The 22386-nt window shown below is 41.7% G+C and overlaps 1 protein-coding gene across 3 annotated transcripts in view; it reads left to right on the forward strand.

Moving 5' to 3' along the window:
- Positions 1-22386, forward strand: part of tanc2b (tetratricopeptide repeat, ankyrin repeat and coiled-coil containing 2b) — a 237133-nt gene that overhangs the window by 17551 nt on the left and 197196 nt on the right. For all 3 annotated transcript variants that reach the window (XM_071409516.1, XM_071409517.1, XM_071409519.1), the window contains exon 2: positions 5955-6141. The gene's annotated coding sequence lies outside the window, so the exon portion shown is untranslated. The remainder of the gene's footprint in view (positions 1-5954; positions 6142-22386) is intronic.

The following is a 22386-nucleotide window of genomic DNA, read 5'->3' on the forward strand; positions in this document are numbered from 1 at the left end:
CTCAGAATGATGCTAGACACTTGTTCAGACACATCCAAAACATTTGTTCAAATACATTAGTTGTAGAGCCAATAACTCATGCATGAAAACTCATAGATAAAGCACTACAAAATGTTCCCTGCAGGGGTAAAAATGTACAAATAATTATGATATCTGAAATCTACTCAGAGTCCATGTGACACCCTTGAGGAAATCTAATTATTGTGACTCAGACAGTTAGTCTGAAGAAGCCTATTGTACGCCAGTGGCATTCTATCCTCATGAATGCAATTTTGCCCTAAATGGCACCCTATTCCCTATGGGCCCTGGTCAAAAGTAGTGTACTATATAATGAATAGGGTGCCATTTGGGATACATACCAAATCTAATTTTGGCCTGTGTTTGAAGAGGGCGCAAAGCAGACAGACAACTGCATTGGGTAGTGGACTAGACTGGAGGAGCTCAGTGGTGAGCTATGGTGAAGAAGGGGCTCTCTGAAGCCAGACTGAGTTGAAATTCAATTTGGGATGTTGGTAATGTTTCCTTAAGTCAATTTTGATGAAATCTTAGCTACTGACTGATCTCTGGGTAAACAAATACCTCTGTCAGTTCTTAAACTTCTGAAATCCCTCCTTCTGTTCTCCTATAATTATTTGTAAATAAATAATTTATATTTGTCACTGCATTATTCATGTTGTGCTTTTCTTTTGTTCTCTGTCTATTCAACATCAATTGAGGCTTGTACCTTTTTCAAGTGATCATGTTTAGGTCATCCTGTGCTCTCACAGAAACCAAACAAAGACAGTGCAACTTGACAAGCAGAATGTTGTCAAACAGTTGTCTGTCTGTCTCTGTCTGTCTTTCTAGCTCTCTGTTGTAATGTCATAATGAGTACAGTTACATGCACAAAACTGAATGTAGGCATCTTAGAAGTAGTTTTCACGTACAGACTATATGTCCGAACTCGGAATCAAATATGCTTATTAGGGATGCACGATATATTGGTGAACATATCGGAATCAGACGATATCTATGGGGGTACCACAGGGTTCAATTCTCGGGCCGACTCTTTTCTCTGTATATATCAACGATGTCGCTCTTGCTGCGGGTGATTCCCTGATCCACCTCTACACAGACGACACCATTCTGTATACATCTGGTCCTTTTTTGGACACTGTGTTAACTAACCTCCAAATGAGCTTCAATGCCATACAATACTCCTTCCGTGGCCTCCAACTGCTCTTAAACGCTAGTAAAACTAAATGCATGCTTTTCAACCGTTCGCTGCCCGCACCCACCCGCCCGACTAGCATCACTACTCTGGACGGTTCTGACTTAGAATATGTGGACAACTACAAATACCTAGGTGTCTGGCTAGACTGTTAACTCTCCTTCCAGACTCATATCAAACATCTCCAATCCAAAATTAAATCTAGAAATGGCTTCCTATTTCGCAACAAAGCCTCCTTCACTCACGTCGCCAAACATACCCTCGTAAAACTGACTATCCTACCGATCCTCGACTTTGGCGATGTCATTTACAAAATAGCAACCAATACTCCACTCAGCAAATTGGATGCAGTCTATCACAGTGCCATCCGTTTTGTCACCAAAGCCCCTTATACCACCCACCACTGCGACCTGTATGCTCTCGTCGGCTGGCCCTCGCTACATATTCATCGCCAGACCCACTGGCTCCAAGTCAACTATAAGTCTATGCTAGGTAAAGCTCCGCCTTATCTCAGCTCACTGGTCACGATAACAACACCCACCCGTATCACACGCTCCAGCAGGTATATCTCACTGGTCATCCCCAAAGCCAACTTCTATTTGGCCGCCTTTCCTTCCAGTTCTCTGCTGCCAATGACTGGAACGAATTGCAAAAATCGCTGAAGCTGGAGACTTATATTTCCCTCAATAACTTTAAACATCAGGTAACCGATCGCTGCAGCTGTACATAGCCCATCTGTAAATAGCCCACCCAATCTACCTACCTCATCCCCATGTTGTTTTTATGTACTTTTCGACTCTTTTGTACACCAGTATATCTACTTGCACATCATCATCTGCACATCTATCACTCCAGTGTTAATTTGCTTAATTGTAATTACTCCGCTACTATGGCCTATTTATTGCCTTACCTCCTCCCGCCATTTGCACACACTGTATATAGACTCTTTTTTTGTCTATTGTGTTTATTCCATGTGTAACTCTGTGTTGTTGTTTGTGTCTCACTGCTTTGCTTTATCTTGGCCAGGTTGCAGTTGTAAATGAGAACTTGTTCTCAACTAGCCTACCTGGTTAAATAAAGGTTAAATAAAAAAAATCAAATTAGTTAAAAATGCCATAATCGGTATCGGCCGATGTCTAGTTTAACGCCACTATGTGCAAAACTGATGTCAAAGCTGACGTGCATAACTATATAACGTAGGTACATGACGTAATGATGCCACGTAAAATTATGCGCTATACGTGCAACACAGCATTCCTAAACTAGCCCACAATGTCTGCTGTGTGGATCGAGCAGTCTACAAGTCGAGCAGTCATTTGAAAGAGTGAGTTGTCTCGCTGAAATTTTCTTTAAGGCGAAATCCATTAAAGCCAAGATAATGTAATTTATTGCCCTTGACAATCAACCGTTCTCTGTCGTATGTGATGTTGGCTTTCGCCGACTGGTCGAGCACCGGTACACACTACCAAGTGCACAATTTTTCAGATGTTGCCCTACCGGAGTTACACAGTAATAGCGTCACTGGTATTAGCTTCACAACATACTATGGAACGCCGTTTGGATCTTTGCGTGTCAAAAAAGATACAGTAACACTGTCTAAGCTGTACAAAAAAGTCGGCTAACAAGCAAACACCGGCCACGAACGTTGTGTTTACAATATCGCGTTGGTAATAAAGCATAATTTGTTCGACCGCAACTTCTGGGGTAGCTAGCTTTAGCTTGGTACCAAGCTAGCACCAATACATCCAGCCTGAAAACAATAAACAGTAGAACCTGCAGTCATTTTCATTATTCTTAGCAATGATTTAGGAATCCTTGTGAGTAACTATTAGCTAGGTAGTCACTTGTTCTTCGCCTATTGAAATTGAACTTCAGTTCATGAAAATAAATAGCTAGTCAGCTTTGGGCAACAGGGCTAAGTTGCTAACATTATAAGCAGTCAGCCAGCTTCATCTGGCTAGTGAGGCTCAACCGCACTGGGTTATGTGTGGTGAAGCTAGCCACAATAAGGATTAGGCACAATAGTGGAATTTGCAGGTTTGCCTTTAAAATGAAAGAATGTCATTGACAGTAATGCAAATGAATACAAATAGTAGAATTATGCCATACTTTTATTTTTAAGGCTAACCGCAAAGTACACTATTGTGGCTAATCCTTATTGTGGCTAGCTTCACATAGATTGGTCCAACCACTATTAATCAAATAAGAACTGTCTTATAAATTAGGTTTATTTTAGATGATGACACCTAGCTATATAGTTAGCTAGCTACTGAAACAGATGTTGTGTTATTTGACACGTCAAATAGTGTTATTTGAGGTGTATCCTTTTTGACACACAAAGACCCAAACGGCGTTCCATAGAAATCCTGGTTGAGAATGAAACGACTGAACAAATGAACAACGAAACAGCACATCAAGTAAGTGAAAGAAGTAGGTTTTGATTATGTTTTACTGGTAATGGGGACATACGTAAATGCCAACAAAATAACTTGTGTGTGTGTAACCTTTATTTAACTAGGCAAGTCCGTTAAGAACAAATTCTTATTTATAATGACTGCCCGGACGACGCTGGGACAATTGTGCGCCACACTATGGGACTCCCAATCACGGCCGGATGTGATACAGCCTGGATTCGAACCAGGGACTGTAGTGACGCCTCTTGCACTGAGATGCAGTGCCTTAGACCACTGCGTCCATGTGTGTGTGTTAACTATTTAACTGTACTAGAATGCTTAAAAGGCCACTAAAATTGTAAATATTGGTTATCGGTATCAGGTTTTTTTTGGCAAGGGATTTATCGGTATCGGTCAAAAATGTCATATCGGTGCATCACTAATGCTTATTATTTTGAGTGGCAATTTTCTTCATTTATCAGAGTGCCATGTAGCCTGATTTCAGATGTCTATGTAAACAGGATTATTAGTAAAATAATTATTATTGGAAAGCATGTAAACGTTTTAATCGAACTATACTGAACAAAAATATAAATGCAACATGTAAAATATTGGTCCCATGTTTCATGAGCTGAAATAATACAAAAAAATGTTGTGCACAAATTTGTTTACATCCCTGTTAGTGAGCATTTCTCCTTTGCCAAGATAATCCATCCACCTGACAGGTGTGGCATATCAAGAACAGCATGATCATTACACAGGCCACTCTAAAATGTGTCATTTTGTCACACAACACAATGCCACAGATGTCTCAAGTTTTGAGGGAGTGCGAAATTGTCATGCTGACTGCAGGAATGTCCACCAGAGCTGTTGCCAAAGAATTTAATGTTAATTTCTCCACCATAAGTTGCCTCCACGTCATTTTAGAAAATGTGGCAGTACATCCAACCGGCCTCACATCCGGCTTCTTCACCTGCGGGATCGTATGAGACCAGCCACCCGGACAGCTAATGAAAATGTGGGTTTGCACAACCAAAGAATTTCTGCAAAAACTGTCCGAAACCGTCAAGCTCATCGGCGTGCTCGTTGTCCTCACCAGGGTCTAGACCTGACTGCAGTTCTGCATCGTAACCCACTTCAGTGGGCAAATGCAAATGCTCACTACTGGCATGCTGGAGAAGTCTGCTCTTGACGGATGAATCACGGTTTAAACTGTATGATGGCAGACAGCGTGTATGGCCTTGTGAGGGCGAGCAGTTTGCTGATAACAACATTGTGAACAGAGTGCCCCATGGTGGCTGTGGGGTTATGGTATGGGCAGGCATAAGCTACGGACAATAAACACAATTGCATTTTATCAATGGCAATTTGAATGCACATAGATACCGTGACAAGGTCCATTGTCGTGCCATTCATCTGCCGCCATCACCTCATATTTCAGCATGATGATGCGTGACCCTATGTTACAAGGATCTGTAAACAATTCCTGGAAGCTGAAAATGTCCTAGTTCTTCCATGGCCTGCATACTCATCAGACATGTCACCCATTAAGCATGTTTTGGATGCTCTGGATCGACGTGTACGACAGCATGTTCCAGATCCCGCCAATATCCAGCAACTTCGCACAGCCATTGAAGAGGATTGGGACAACATTCCACAGGCCACAATCAACAGCCTGGTTAACTCTATGCGAAGGAGATGTGTCGCTCTGCATGAGGTAAATGGTGGTCACACCAGAGACTGACTGGTTTTCTGATCCATGCCCCTACCCTTTTTTTAGGGTATCTGTGACCAACCGATGCATATCTGTACTCCCAGTCATGTGAAATCCATAGATTTGGTACTAATTTATTTATTTAAATTGACTGATTTCATTATATGAACTGTAACTCAGTAAAATCTTGTTGTTTATATTTTTGTTCAGTGTACATCACAGTTCTTGGTGCAACACTATGTTTGCATCTAAAATGGTACCCTATTCCCCCATAGGGATCTAGTCAAAAGTAGTGCACTATATATTGAATAGGTTGCCATCTGGGATACACCCTATGTCAGTCCACCCACAGTTTTCCATTAACACGCGGGATTTTGCCTGCCTGTGAACACTTTGACAACAGAGTCTTTCCGACATCGCACACTACAATGCAGACTGAGTAACTGCACCATTACGTTAAATACTGTTGTGGTTTCTGCAGGCTAGATTATTTTCTGTCATGTATCACCACCTGTGGATTTGTATGCCGTTGAACATTATTTTCCACTATGTGCCAATAATTCTCCCCCTCTCTTTCTCTCTCTCTCTACATCTTTCCATAGTTTTTAATCATCCTTCTATGGGTTTCCCTCCATAGAGAGCTGTGCTGGGTGTCTGCCCCCTTTGTAGTGGGATCAGGATCAGGACTATGGTTCATGTTCATCATAGAGACATGTAGCACCTCACTGCCTCAGTATCTGGACACCTGGACACCTCCAGACACCTGAACACCTCCGAACACCTGAACACCTCTGAACACCTGCCTAGCCTGCTATCTATTTATGGTGAGTCATCATCTCTCAGGTTTCACACAACTAAGACTACACCTGTCTGACTGGCTCTTCAATTATTTAGGTCTAAACCGATGTTACTCATGCTCAGCAGCTCTCTATAGAAACAGGCTGTTGGTGTAAAAGAGAATGTGTTCTCAATGACATACCTGGTTAAAAAAAGGCAAGCACAAAGTGTTCAGTGGTGTTTAATAAGCTGTACCTGTTTTGGCATAAACTGAATGAATAGCGGTTCTGTCAGTCAGGGAATGCATTTCGAGGGTATAATGTAGCTAGCTTTAACTGAATACTGTGCTTTTCTAATCAGGGTGGAACACGTATTGCAAGCTTTGATCTTGGTTAGCCCTTTAGCAGTGATGTTTGCTAATGAGTTTTTTCCATAGGAGACTAGTAAGGATACAGCCCTTGTAGTAATGTCTAGCAACTACCCAGTTTTATTTGGTAGTGCCTCAGAATAGATTTGATGTTGTTTACCAAGGCAGAGATGGAGAGCCCATCAGCAAAGAATAATAATCTATTCTTCTATTGTCCTTTTTTCAAAGGCTTGTCATCAAAGACCAGCAGTGGCAGATAGGCAGCTTCTCACAAAAGAAATGAATATCACTATAAAAAAATGGGCTATTATTTCGGAAAGAAGTACTGAGTGCTGATCGATGTGTCTGCTTGGGGGCCTCATGTAATTATTCTGCAACTGCCCAGCCATGAAATTGTTGTTTGGCTTCGAAGTGCAAAACTGTGTATGCGACCGATAAACTTTGATATGATTTGAAATGGACCCAAAATAATTTAGTGAGCACAAGTTTGAGTGTGCAAGGCCTTCTGAGAGAGGGAGAGTGATAAAGTGAGACAAAGAAGGGGAGCGAGCGAGAGGGAGAGAGAAATCTAGAAAGACTGAGAAGGCGAGAGAGTTCAGTGTTTCCTTTAGGATTTCATTCAGCTGCAATTGCCGGGGGGGGGGTGGCTGATGGGATCTTCCTGAGGCAAACATCTATACAACTGGCGGCCCAGCTGAAACTGGTAGTAATCATGGTCGAATTACCGACTGGGGGCCGGGGCCCAGATTGATTTTGTTAGTCACTCTCACTCAGATATCATATTTATAAACTGCAAACATTTCTCTCCAGCCTATGGCAGCGTGTAGAATTGCAGGAAATTATTTATAAAATTGCATGATCTTCTCTCCGCCCCATGGCAAAATGTGTAGAATTGCAGCAAACTTGCTTTGAAACTGTAACATTTTCTCTACGCCCCAGGGCAAAATGTGGGGAATTGCTTTTTCTCTCTGCTGTCAAGAGGGGTGACGCTGAAATGTTTTGCTCTCAAGGTGGTGTGGCCCCCCCAACACAATTTCACTTAGGGCCCCCAACAGGCTAGCAAATAAGGTTGGAGTCAAGAAGAAAAGTCTCTGCCAGTAGTTTCTCTCTGTGAGAAGGAAAGTTACAGGGTACCAGGCTTTAAAGTAGCCTCTATAGTTTCTGCTCTGATGCGTCATGACTGGGCTGCTCTGCTATTTTGTTTTGAACAGTGTGTCTGACTCAGTAGTGCAACGTTATGACTGGGCCGTGTGTGTGTGTTGTTTTGAACAGTGTGTGCCTCTGTCTGAATAGCTTCTGACAGCTGTTTAAGGGGTGTAGAGCTGTTGTCGTGGTGCCACTGCAGAGCCGTATCCGTAGTGACAGAAGCCTGGCACACATGGTACGCTGCTACGCAGTGTTGCCCCTAAGACATACTGCAGCAGAGCAGCAAATGGAGTGGAAGCGTAGGCCCATTAAACCGTAGCTCTCCTCAGAGAGGCGACAGAGGCCAACAGCTCCCCCATCTCTCTCTCGCCTTCTCGCTCTCTGTCGCTCTCTCTCACCTTCTATCTCTCTCGCCTCCTTCTCTCCTCTCCTCTCTCTCCTGCTCTCGCTCTCGCTCTCTGGGCTTGCCTCGCACGGCTCTCATTCCTTCACAGGAAAGTGCTGACACAAACTTTTGTCTGACTAAATGTCTTCTGACCCTGTGACACTGGCTCTTTTGTTCCTTGTGAGACTATGGGGCCGCAGAGCAGACTACAACAATGGAAACACTGTTAGACAGTGTTCTGGAGGTAGTAGAAATTAAAGCTATGGATTGTTCAAAATGTAGTAAATGACATGGAGGTCACTCTGAGGAATGGCTTTTTTGTTTATCAACCACTTTCAAAATGTTCTCTGCAGTGATGTGCATTGTGCTTTTTGACATTAAAGCAAATGGGTAATGTCAAAAGCTGCAAGAGTTAACCATTCTGCCACTGTTCTGTAAAAGGCGGTAGGTGTCGATGTTGGCCTGTAAAGCGTGGGCTTGGTGAATGACTCTTAATTTTCAAAGTCAATGTGAATGATTACAATCAGCACTTGAGAATGTATGTACCTTTGTGAATACCAGTTATTTAGATACTGGACACTACTGCTTGCTGCTCAGCTATAGAGGATGAAGATGATGATGACTTGCCAGGTTGGTGCATGGGATCTTAGGAACAGCGTTCATCCCTGTTGGTGGGAGTGTGTGGAGCTCCAGTAGCTGCAGGTAGGTGTGTGTGTGTGTGTCAAATGCACTTCAAACTCACAAATGACAACCAGCGAAGGCTAACCCCAATTCGCAAGGAAGACAATCCAGTTGAGTTATGATGAACAGTGAACAGTCCTGCCCCTTACCTGGTCTTGTTTTATAGATGTAGTCCTTTTGATCTTTGCCTGTTTCATTCATCTGAGTTTGTAGTGACTTTGAGCTCAGTATGACTCGATGCCACAAATCCCTTCAGATTAAAGATGGCACTGGGCCTTATTCTCTCTCGCTCTTTTGTGACATGTGACATGTTTGAACACGGCTGTTCAAAGAATGTGATGCAAGTGAAGTATCAGTGAGATCTGGTTATAATTCATGAAAGGATTCAAGGAATGGAAACCTTGTATGGCAGACAGTGGTTATATGTCTACTTTGCTCATTGTCATCTGCTATAGGAGGTGACGACTCTGGGAGTGTGGTGCCTGGAAAACAACCTCACTCAACGTCAACAAAACAAAGGAGATGATCGTGGACTTCAGGAAACAGTAGAGAGTGCACCCCCCTATCTACATCGACTGGACCGCAGTGGAGAAGGTGGAAAGCTTCAAGTTCCTTGGCTTACACATCACTGACAAACTGAAATTGACCACCCACACAGACAGTGTGGTGAAGAAGGCGCACCAGAGCCTCTTCAACCTCAGAAGGCTGAAGAAATTTGGCTTGTCACCTAAAACCCTCACAAACTTTTACAGATGCACAATTGAAAGCATTCTGTCGGGCTGTATCACCGCCTGTTACGGAAACTGCACCGCCCGGAACCGCAAGGCTCTCCAGAGGGTGGTGCGGTTTGCCCAACACATTACCGGGGGCAAACTACCCGCCCTCCAGGATACCTACAGCACCCAATGTCACAGGAAGGCCAAAAAAAGCAACTGTCTGTTCACCCCGCTATCATCCAGAAGGCGAGGTCAGTACAGGTGCATCAAAGCTGGGACCGAAAGACTGAAAAACAGCTTCTATCTCAAGTCCATCAGACTGTTAAACAGCCATTACTCATCTCATATGTATATACACTGTTTTCTAGACTTCTACGGTATCTTAGTCACTTAATAATGTTTACATATCTTGCATTACTCATCTCATATGTATAGACTGTATTCTATACTATTCTACTGTATCTTAATCTGTTCCGCTTTGACATCGCTCGTCCGTATATGTATATAGTTTTCATTCATTCCTACTTAGATTTGTGTGTATTGGGTTTATGTTGTGAAACTGTTAGATATTACTGCACTGTCGGAACTAGAAGCACAAGCATTTCGCTACACCCGCAATAACGTGTATGTGGCCAAATAAAATTTAGATTTGATTTGATTTATTCAGTAGGGATAGGTGATATCCAGATTTGTGCAATGTTCCTGTATTATATGTATGCAGTTTTACCGGCAATGCACACAAAGGACGCCATTTCTTGCCAAACTTAAAAAAGCCCTGAGCTGGAGAGAATTGATTTGGCAGATCTTAGATGGTTAAACTTCTAGTTATAAGATGTTTAGCTGGGAAACATTAGTAGTGAACGTGAAGTGTAACTTGATCACCTCTTGGGCTGCACAACAGTGCTATGTGTACTCTTTGTAAATAAACATACCATGTGACTGGCTCAATTATCTGCTTTGGGGAACGGCTTCATAATGAAAATATTATTCACTAATCGTAAATGTCAAATGCTAAATCAGAGTTTGCTTCAGAAATGAATGTTGGAAAGAACTTCCGAACAGCATTTCAGAACATAACTCAATGTCGTGTTCAGCTCAGTGGTCTATTACCACATGGGACATGTGAGTCCTGCTGTCTGTCTAGTCTAGTGTAAGACAGCCTTTGGCTGGAGGTAAGACTGCTCATTTTACTAACCCCCTAATGAGCTGGACTGAGTGAGAAATGAAACCGACCAGGCTCTTTTGAGTCTCTCTCTTGCTCTCGCTAAGATCATCTAACTGACATGCAGCAGCTCATTAAAACATTAGAAACTGGTGGCTCTGAAGCTACTAGACCTCATTGGGTGGGGTAGCCTAGGCCTCAGTGGTAGCAGAGGGAAGGGGAGGGAAGACAGCTAGGCTACAGTGCCTTGCAAAAGTATTCATCCCGCTTGGCGTTTTTCCTATTTTGTTGCGTTACAACCTGTAATTTAAATTGTTTTTTATTTGGATTTCATGTAATGGACATACACAAATAGTCCAAATTGGTGAAATGAAATGAAAAAAATAGCTAGTTAAAAAAATGTATCCAAAATAAAAACTGAAAAGTGGTGTGTGCATATGTATTCACCCCGTTTGCTATGAAGCCCCTAAATAAGATCTGGTGCAACCAATTACCTTCAGAAGTCACATAATTAGTTAAATAAGTCCACCTGTGTGCAATCTAAGTGTCACATGATCTGTCACATGATCTCAGTATATATACACCTGTTCTGAAAGGCCCCAGAGTCTGCAACACCACTAAGCAAGGGGCACCACCAAGCAAGCTGCACCATTAAGACCAAGGAGCTCTCCAAACAGGTCAGGGACAAAGTTATTGAGAAGTACAGATCAGGGTTGGGTATAAAAAAATATCTGGAACTTTGAACATCCCACGGAGCACCATTAAATTCATTATTAAAAAAATTGAAAGAATATGGCACCACAACAAACCTTTCAAGAGCGGGCCGCCCACCAAAACTAGCGGACCAGGCATTAATCAGAGAGGCAACAAAGAGACCAAAGATAACCCTGAAGGAGCTGCAGAGTATCTGTCCATAGGACCACTTTAAGCCGTACACTCCACAGAGCTGGGCTTTACGGAAGAGTGGCGAGAAAAAAAGCCATTGCTTAAAGAAAAGAAAAAGAAAACACGTTTGTTGTTTGCCAAAAGGCATGTCGGAGACTCCCCAAACATATGGAAGAAGGTACTCTGGTCAGATGAGACTAAAATTTAGCTTTTTGGCCATCAAGGAAAACTCTATGTCTGGCGCAAACCCAACACCTCTCATCACGCCGAGAACACCATCCACGGTGGTGGCAGCATCATGCTGTGGGGATGTTTTTCATCGGCAGGGACTGGGAATCTGGTCAGAATTGAAGGAATGATGGATGGTGCTAAATACAGGGAAATTCTTGAGGGAAACCTGTTTCAGTCTTCCAGAGATTTGAGACTGGGACGAAGGTTCACCTTCCAGCAGGACAATGACCCTAAGTATACTGCTAAAGCAACACTTGAGTGGTTTAATGGGAAACATTTAAATGTCTTGGAATGGCCTAGTCAAAGCCCAGACCTCAATACAATTGAGAATCTGTGGTACGACTTAAAGATTGCTGTACACCAGCGGAACCCATTCAACTTGAAGGAGCTGGAGCAGTTTTGCCTTGAAGAATGTGCGAAAATGCCAGTGGCTAGATGTGCCAAGCTTATAGAGACATACACCAAGAGACTTGGTGGCTCTACAAAGTATTGACTTTGGGGGGGGGGTGAATAGTTATGCACGCTCAAGTTTTCAGTTTTTTTGTCTTATTTCTTGTTTGTTTCACAATAAAAATGATTTTGCGTCTTCAAAGTGGTAGGCATGTTGTGTAAATCAAATGATACAAACCTCCAAAAAAGAAATTTTAATTCCAGGTTGTAAGGCAACAAAATAGGAAAAATGCCAAGGGGGTGAATACTTTCGCAAGCCACTGTACATATCTATTTGTTAAGGGTTTATTGGTCAGCCTTCAGAAAGTATTCACACCCCTTGACTTTTTCCACATTTTGTGTTACAGCCAAAATTTTAAATGGATTAAATTGAAAAAGAAGTTGTCACTGGCCTACCCACAATAACCCACAGTGGTGTAATGAAAAATACTTTATAGTACTACTTAAGTCATTTTGGAGGGTGTCTGTACTTTATTCTTTATATTTTTGACTACTTTTAATTGTACTCCACTACATTCCTAAAGAAAATAAGTACATTTTACTCCCATACATTTTTCCTGACACCAAAAAGTACTCCTTACATTTAGAATGCTCAGGCAGGACAGCGATATGGTCCGATTCACGCACCTATTAATATAAGGTGTTGTCATCCCTACTGGCTTTGATCTGGCGGAATCACTATACACAAAAATGTCATTTGTAAATTATGTTTGTCACGTTCGTCGTAATGTGGAAGAGAGGAGGACCAAGGCGCAGCGTGATTTGAATACATTCTTCTATATTTCATGAAACGAAGAACACTAAACAAACTATACAAAAACAACAAAACGAACGTGAAGCTATATATCAAAAGTGCAGACACAGGCAACTAACATATAGGCAATCACCCACAAAACCCAACAGAAAACAGGCTACCTAAATATGGTTCCCAATCAGGGACAACGATTGACAGCTGCCTCTGATTGAGAACCATATCAGGCCAAACACTGGAAACCAACACAGAAATAGACAAACTAGACATACAACATAGAATGCCCACTCAGACAGACGGGCGGCTCAGGCGGCTCTGGACAGACGGGCGGCTCATGCGGCGCTGGACAGACGGGCGGCTCATGCGGCGCTGGACAGACGGGCGGCTCATGCGGCGCTGGACAGACGGGTGGCTCAGGCGGCGATGGACAGACGGGAGACTCTGGCCTGCTGAGGCGCACAGTAGGCCTGGTGCGTGGTGCCAGAACTGGTGGTACCGGGCTGGGGACACGCTCCACTGGGCGAGTGCGGGGAGCAGGAACAGGGCATACTGGACTCTGGAGACGCACAGGAAGCCTGGTGCGTGGTGTTGGCACTGGTGGTACTAGACTGGTGCGAGGGGCTGCCACAGGCGGACTGGTGCATGGAGAAGGCACCGGATAAACCGGACCGTGGAGGCGCACTACAGGTCTCGAGCACCGAGCCTGCCTAACCTTACCTGGCTGAATGCTCCCCGTAGCCAGGCCAGTGCGGCGAGGTGGAATAGCCCGCACTGTGCTGTGCTGGCGAACCGGGGACACCATGCGTAGGGCTGGTGCCATGTACACCGGCCCGAGGAGACGCACTGGAGACCAGATGCGTAGAGCCGGCTTCATGGCACCTGGCTCGATGCCCACTCTAGCCCGGCCGATACGAGGTGCTGCTATGTACCGCACCGGGCTATTCCTGCCTACCGGGGACACCGTGCGCATCTCTGCATAACACGGTGCCTGCCCGGTCGCTCTCTCTCCACGGTAAGCACGGGGAGTTGGCTCAGGTCTCCTACCTGGCTTAGCCACACTCCCCGTGTGCCTCCCCCCCAATACATTTTTGGGGCTGCCTCTCTGGCTTCCAGCCGCGCTTTCGTGCAGCCTCCTCATACCACCGCCTCTCCGCTTTCGCTGCCTCCAGCTGAGCTTTGGTGCGGCGATACTCACCAGCCTGTACCCAGGGTCCCTTGCCGTCCAGAATCTCCTCCCAAGTCCATTTCTCCAGATATCGCTGGTTCTCCTGCTGCTGCCCTTTAACACGCTGCTTGGTCCTTTTTTGGTGGGTGATTCTGTCACGTTTGTCGTAATGTGGAAGAGAGGAGGACCAAGGCGCAGCGTGATTTGAATACATTCTTCTATATTTAATGAAACGAAGAACACTAAACAAACTATACAAAAACAACAAAACAAACATGAAGCTATATATCAAAAGTGCAGACACAGGCAACTAACATATAGACAATCACCCAAAAAAAACAACAGAAAACAGGCTACCTAAATATGGTTCCCAATCAGGGACAACGATTGACAGCTGCCTCTGATTGAGAACCATATCAGGCCAAACACAGGAAACCAACACAGAAATAGACAAACTAGACATACAACATAGAATGCCCACTCAGATCACACCCTGACCAAACAAGACATATAAACATACAAAGCAAACTATGGTCAGGGCGTGACAATGTTTGAGTGTTGGAATGTGCCCTTGTCTGTCCATAGACAAGAAGAACAAGAACATCATGCTGTCTGGTTTGCTTAATATAAGACATTTGATGTATAGCATTTACTTTTACTGAAGTATAAAAATTGAGTACTTTTTCCACCACTATACTAAAGTACATTTAAAACTATATACTTTTAGACTTTTACTCAAGTAGTATGTCACTGGGTGACTTACTTTTACTTGAGACATTTTATATTAAGGTATCTTTACTTTTACTCAAGTATGGCAATTGAGTACCCATAATGCCAAAGTGGAATTATGTTTTTACAAATTAGTTAAAAATGAAAAGCTGAAATGTCATGAGTCAATAAGTATTTAACCCCTTTGTTATGGCAAGACTAAATAAGTTCAGGAGTAAGAATTTGCTTAAGTCAGATAATAAGTTGATGATTTGAATGATTTTTGAATGATTACCTCATCTCTGTATCTCACACACACACAAATAGCTGTAAGTACCCTCAGTCAAGCAGTGAATTTCAAACACAGATTCAACCACAAAGACCAGGGAGGTTTTTCAATGCCTCATAAAGAAGGGCACCTATTGGTAGATGGGTAAAAATAGGAAAAAGCAGACATTGAATATCCCTTTGAGCATGGTGAAATTATTAATTACACTTTGGATGTTGTATCAATACACCCAGTCACTACAAAGATACAGGCATCCTTCCTAACTAGTTGCTGGAGAGGAAGGAACCCAATGGTGACTTTAAAACAGTGTTTAATGGCTGTGATAGAAGACTGAGGATGGATCAACAACATTGTAGTTATTCCACAATACTAACCTAATAGACAGAGTGAAAAGAAGGAAGCCTTTACAGAATAAAAATATTCCGAAACATGCATCCTGTTTGCAACAAGGCACTAAAGTAATAGTGCTAAAAATGTGGCAAAGCAATTCACTATTTGTTTGGGGTAAATCCAATACAACACATTACTGAGTACCACTCTCAAGTTTTCAAGCGTGGTGGTTGCATCATATTATCGGTATGCTTGTAATCGTTAAGGACTGGGGAGTTTTTCAGGATAAAAAATAAATGGAATGGAGGTAAGCACAGGCAAAATCCTAGAGGAAAACCTGGTTGTCTGCTTTCCACTGGGAGATAATTCACCTTTCAGCAGGACAATAACCTAAAACATAAGGCCAAGTATACACTGGAGTTCAGTGGGAGCTGCTGAGGGGAGGACGGCTCATAGTAATGTCTGGAATGGAGTCAATGAAATGGTATCAACCACATGAAATCCATATTCCAGACATTATTATGAGCCATCCTCCCCTCAGCAGCCTCCACTGCTGGAGTTGCTTACCAAGAAGACAGGGAATGTTCCTGAGTGCCCAGCTTACAGTACAGTTTTGACTTAAATATACTTGAAGATCTTTGGCAAGACCTGAAAATGGTTGTCTAACAGTGATGAACAACCAATTTGACAGAGCTTGAATAATTTTCTAAAGAATAATGGGAACATTTTGAACAATCCAGGTGTGGAAAGCCAGAAAGACTCACAGCTGTAATCGCTGCCAAAGGTGCTTCTACAAAGTATTGACTTAGGGGTGTGAATACTTATGTAAATGAGAGATTTCTGTATTTCATTTTCAATAAATTGTCATTATAATTATAGAGTATTGTGTGTAGATGGGTGAGACATTTTTTTTAAATCAATTTGAATTCAAGCTTTAACACAACAAAATGTGGACTACGTCAAGGGGTATAAATACTTTCTGAAGGCACTGTATGTTGCCAAAATTTGGACTTGGAGGAACCTTCATTTGAACCTTTTATTTGGTAGAACTCATAGTACCTTCTTCTCAAGACCATCACAGCGCAGTTTCGTCTTTGCAACAATGAGCATCAGTAATGACTGTATTGGATGGTGAGCTAATTAGCTGTCACAGATGCGAAAGAAGGCTGTCTGGGGCTTCTGAGGGTCTTATTCGTCTTTGCAATGAGCATCAGTACAGACCAGGGATAACTATAGTTTTAAATATGCTTTTTTCTAAAAAAAACAATTTTTGGGGGAAGAACAGGTAACTTTGGAGTTGAGTACAACTATTTGAATACAGATCTCAGCAAGTGAATACTTTTTCAAAACTATTTGAATACAGATCTCAGCAAGTGACTACTTTTTCAAAACTATTTGAATACAGAGCTGTCAAAGGAACTACTTAAAAAATATATTTGAATGCAGATCTCAGGAAGTGACTGACTAATTTTCAGAAATTATTGGATTGGCTGCCTTCAACTAATTGCAGCATTACCACAAAAATGGAAGAGGCAAGTAGAAGGGGGAAAAAGTAAGGAACTTGTATATCGGCCCTGCATTAAAGAACATAAATGGTTAAAGAAAAGTGTGATAAATAAAAACATATACGAATTTCATTTAAGGAACAAAAAAATGACAGCTGTGCCATATACGTATATTGCAAAATAGTTGAAGAGATTTTCGGTGTACCTATTCCATGACACATGGTTTATGAATTGATACGCAAAACAACGCCGGATTCAAAACTTCAAAACTTTTCAATTTAAATGACTATACAAAATTCTTGCAACCAATAGACTGTATCCCCCATATATATAACAATCTTCCCAGCTCTGCAGATTTTGCTGTGAGGAGGCAGAGTCATTAGATCATTTATTTTGGTATTGTCCATATGTAGCTCGTTTTTGGTCACAGGTCCAGGAATGGCTGAAGAATTGCAACATTTGCCTAGAACTAACGATGCAGATAGCAATACTGGGTGATTTGAAAAGCCATAGTCAATCAATCAATAATATAATAATTATTTCAGCAAAAAAAAAAAATTTACAATCTGTAGAAGCTATGAGAATAGAAAGGTTCAGTACTTTTGGGAAGCATCACAGCACAGTTGAAAAATATATGGCAATTATAAATCCAAAATGGATGGTGTTAAGAGATAGATGGGAGCGGCTGAATGGAGCTGAAGGGTGTGACTAATAACAAGATAACCAATGTAAAACATACGGGATCTGTAAAATGTATATAGGTTCAGACATTTTGTGAAATAGCACAGTTACAAATAGAACTGGATGGACATCAGAAATAGAGGAAGGACTAAAAACAAACGAAATATAACTATTGTAAAATAGATTGTGTCTGTAAAATGTGTATAAGATGTATAAACTGAAGGTAGAAGCCTAAGTGTTATTGTTTATTAGTTTACTCCAATTGGGGGAAGGGTGGTAGGGTTTGCAGGGAATAATAAAGGTATATATTTTATTTTAAGTACGTATATACAGTTGAAGTCGGAAGTTTACATACACCTTAGCCAACTACATTTAAACTACAATTCCTGACATTTAATCCCAGTAAAAATTCCCTGTCTTTAGTCAGTTAGGATCCCCACGTTATTTTAAGAATGTCAAATGTCAGAATAATAGTAGAGAGAATTATTTATTTCAGCTTTTATATCTTTCATCACATTCCCAGTGGGTCAGAAGTTTACATACTCAATTAGTATTTGGTAACATTGCCTTTAAATTGTTTAACTTGGGTCAAACGCTTCGAGTAGCCTTCCACAAGCTTCCCACAATAAGTTGGGTGAATTTTGTCCCATTCCTCCTGACAGAGCTGGTGTAACTGAGTCAGGTTTGTAGGCCTCCTTGCTCGCACGTGCTTTTTCAGTTCTGCCCACACATTTTCTATAAGATTTAGGTCAGGGCTTTGTGATGGCCACTTCAATACCTTGACTTTGTTGTCCTTAAGCCATTTTGCCACAACTTTGGAAGTATGCTTGGGGTCATTGTCCATTTGGAAGACCCATTTGCGACCAAGCTTTAACTTCCTGACTGATGTCTTGAAATGTTGCTTCAATATATCCACATAATTTTCCTGCCTCATGATGCCATCTATTTTGTGAATTGCACCAGTCCCTCCTGCAGCAAAGCACCCCCACAACATGATGCTGACACCTCCGTGCTTCACGTTTGGGATGGTGTTCTTCGGCTTGCAAGCCTCCTCCTTTTCCCTCCAAACATAATGATGGTCATTATGGCCAAACAGCTATATTTTTGTTTCATCAGACCAGAGGACATTTCTCCAAAAAGTACGATCTTTGTCCCCATGTGCAGTTGCAAACCGTAGTCTGGCTTTTTAATGGTGGTTTTGGAGCAGTGGCTTCTTCCTTGCTGAGCGGCCTTTCAGGTTATGTCGATATAGGACTCATTTTACTGTGGATATAGATACTTTTGTACCTGTTTCCTCCAGCATCTTCACAAGGTCCTTTGCTGTTGTTCTGGGATTGATTTGCACTTTTCGCACCAAATTACGTTCATCTCTAGGAGACAGAACGCGTCTCCTTCCTGAGCGGTATGACGGCTGCGTGGTCCCATGGTGTTTATACTTGCGTACTATTGTTTGTACAGATGAACGTGGTACCTTCAGGTGTTTGGAAATTGCTCCCAAGGATGAACCGGACTTGTGGAGGTCTACAATTTTTTTTCTCAGGTCTTGGCTGATTTCTTTTGATTTTCCCATGATGTCAAGCAAAGAGGCACTGAGTTTGAAGGTAGGCCTTGAAATACATCCACAGGTACACTTCCAACTGACTCAAATTATGTCAATTAGCCTATCAGAAGCTTCTAAAGCCATGACATCATTTTGGAATTTTCCAAGCTGTTTAAAGGCACAGTCAACTTAGTGTATGTAAACTTCTGACCCACTGGAATTGTGATACAGTGAATTATCAGTGAAATTATCTGTCTGTAAACAATTGTTGGAAAAATTACTTGTGTCATGCACAAAGAAATTTGTGGTGTGGTTGACAACGAGTTTTAATGACTCCAACGTAAGTGTATTTAAACATCCGACTTCAACTGTATAAGGGATATGTGTATATGTATGCATATGTGCATCTACGTGTATGCATATGGATATATATATATTTACCCCAAAAATATATGGGGGGATTGGAAATGATGCAGACAATTACATTGATGGAAGCAACAATCTTTCTGCAATATTTTAAGCTGATCCACGCCCTAAAAATAAATTGCAGTGCTGTATCTGCATGTTGCAGAACTAGAATGAATAGAGCACACATCATTTCCTATAATATTTCAATCCATCTGACAATGGATCTACACAATGCATTGATATCTGAACATTCTGTACATTTCTATCCCCCTGAACAGGCCCCAGGCCAGGTGTAAGTGGTCAAATCAAAGTGTTATTGTTTCAACACACACTGTACAATCTTTAAAGGGATGGGTGGCTGCATTATTGATGTCATGTTAATCAGTTCTTTTGATTTGAACTGATTGTTTTAGTTTTGTGAGCTAGGCTACCTATTTAGTTTATGGATCAAGCCTTAGCAGTCATTTTGATCTTGTTCCCAATGATCAGTGCTTTAGTTTATTATATTACTGTCCAGCGGTTCTGAACTTGCGATTCACCTAACCGTCCACGTTTTTCTGTGAAATAACCTTTTGATTTGAACATTTATAAAGTTTTGGTGTGGGTACTAGGCTGTTTGATTTAATTTATATATTTTACAGCACTTTGTTTTCACTAATAAATATGTTGAAATGGAACCAAATTATCTGTTTCAAGTCCTTTTTAAATAGGATAGATGGGCTATATGGTCTACTATGGTATAGGTAGAATCTGGTAGTCTGCCTATGACCATCTTGAGTAGGCCTATAATTCCGTTCAGTTTAGAGGAATTAAGCGAATTGGAAATTAAGTATTATCAGGTTGGTTAATGCGATCAATTTCAGTTGAGTTTGGAAAAATCCACCCGCACTCGGCCCCGCCCCACCTCCTCAGCCAATCTACTGCGTTGCGGCCGTGGCATGCTGTTTACTAAACACTACGTGCTAAATAGTAAGCGACAATGAGTAAATAGTATGCAGTTTAAATATATAGTACGCTAGTATGGGTATTCGGACACTGCCCATGTCTCTCACAAACTGTATCCTAGATCTAGATAAATGCCTGAAAGTGACATGTATCATTTTGTCGATGTCCCAGGCCTTTTGTTGTGTAGATCCAGTTAAATGCCTCAATGCTAATGATCATATATTTAAACAAATGAAACTAATTGTTGTAGTTTTTAGTTCTTTTATCAAATATTTGGCAGGCATCCAATATTTTGGTTTCAAATAACTTGCATATATAATACCTTCAAAATTATTTGTTTTTCTGAGAGTTATTCAAAATACTTTCAAATATTATAATTTTTTCTGAGGCCTGTATTTAAATATTAAAGGAAATCATTGCCTTGAGTATTTGAAAAGTTGGTATATTTTCTGCCCAGGTCTGCATCAGTATTCATTAATGATCGTATTCTGTTTGATGGTTAAGTCTGCTTGTGCCCAAAAATTTAATGGCACCCTATTCCCTATGCAGTTCAGTAATTTTGACCAGAGGCCAACTATGGGCCCTGGTCAAAAGTAGTGCACTATATAGGTAATAGGGTATCATTTGGGACTCCATGCCACAGCTGCAGCAGGTCCTCTTCTCAGTTGCTCAGGGGGAATTCAATCAAAGAAGCACATGAAAGGACACCAGTAGCTTTTCATGTCCCTCCTTGACTCTCTGAGTAGTCCTGTGTGTACCAAAAAAGCCCTTTCGCTGCTACTGTTTAGTCTTTATTTTTTTGGTTGGGTTACAAACTACAAATGTAAAAGACTGGAAGCGGCCATTTGGAAGTAGGCCATCACCATCATTTGATGGCTGCCGATGTGTAGTTCTCATTCAATGACGGCTTTGTGCCTTTTGCCAAGTGGTATGTAGATAGAGAGGGGTAGAGGACACCTGTAATGTGTGCGTCCCAAATGGCTCCCTATTCCCGTTATAGTGCACTACTTGTCACTGTACCCCGGTCAACAGTAGTGCACTATAAGGGGAATAGGGTGCCATTTGGGACACATTATTGCCTTTTTATTTTTGATTGGTGTGTTTTTTGCGAACGCTACGGAAATGGTACTTACTTTGAAGCTCTCCCAGGGTCTTACTTTGAAAGGCCTTCATTCAAAATCGAATAAAATATCTCCTTTTAGATGAGTTAGAGCTTATGGATCATTGTACCTTTTTGAATTGATGTTGCTTTCATTAACCTTTTGGATTTAATACATGAATATTCATCCAACATTATTGGATGAGACAATACACACAAATGAGATTGAGCCAGTGCAATGTCAAATACCAAGACTGTGTTAGTCAAACTATTTTACATAATGACAGCCTATGAACTGGTCAAATAAAACAGCAGAAATCAAGAGCACAGCACTGAGACCTGTCTCTCTCTGATAGCCTTTTAAAAATAGCTGTCTGGGCGTGTGAGGCACTGCATTTGTCCCAAATGGCACCCCAATTCCTTTATAGTGAATAGGGTACCATTTGGGATGCAGTAAAGCGTTGAGCCTAGTTCATCTCTTCTACACTAGACTGAGTGCTTTTCTCTATTCTGCAAAATTTTTCATTTCCTGTGAGTCTCAGACATTGCGCGTAATTGTCAACAGGGGCGTGAGATATGAGCTGGCGAGAGACTGTTTTTAATTTTTTTTTTTGTTGGGAGAGCTGCTGCCTCCTGTCTCCCTACGTCTTGTCAGGTAAATGTTTGGGTTCAGTGATTTTTATGCCGCAATGTCCTCATGCAATGGGTCAATCACATAGGCTGTAATAGGAAATGGGACTGTTTAGCTCATGTAGCAGTGTACTACTGTATGGTGTCCTCAATACTAAGCAGTATATTTAATATACTGAATCCAAATACAGGAGCTATACATTAAAGCAGTTGAAGTT

Source organism: Salvelinus alpinus, chromosome 7, assembly GCF_045679555.1.
Source record: "Salvelinus alpinus chromosome 7, SLU_Salpinus.1, whole genome shotgun sequence".
Taxonomy (NCBI): Eukaryota; Metazoa; Chordata; class Actinopteri; order Salmoniformes; family Salmonidae; genus Salvelinus; species Salvelinus alpinus.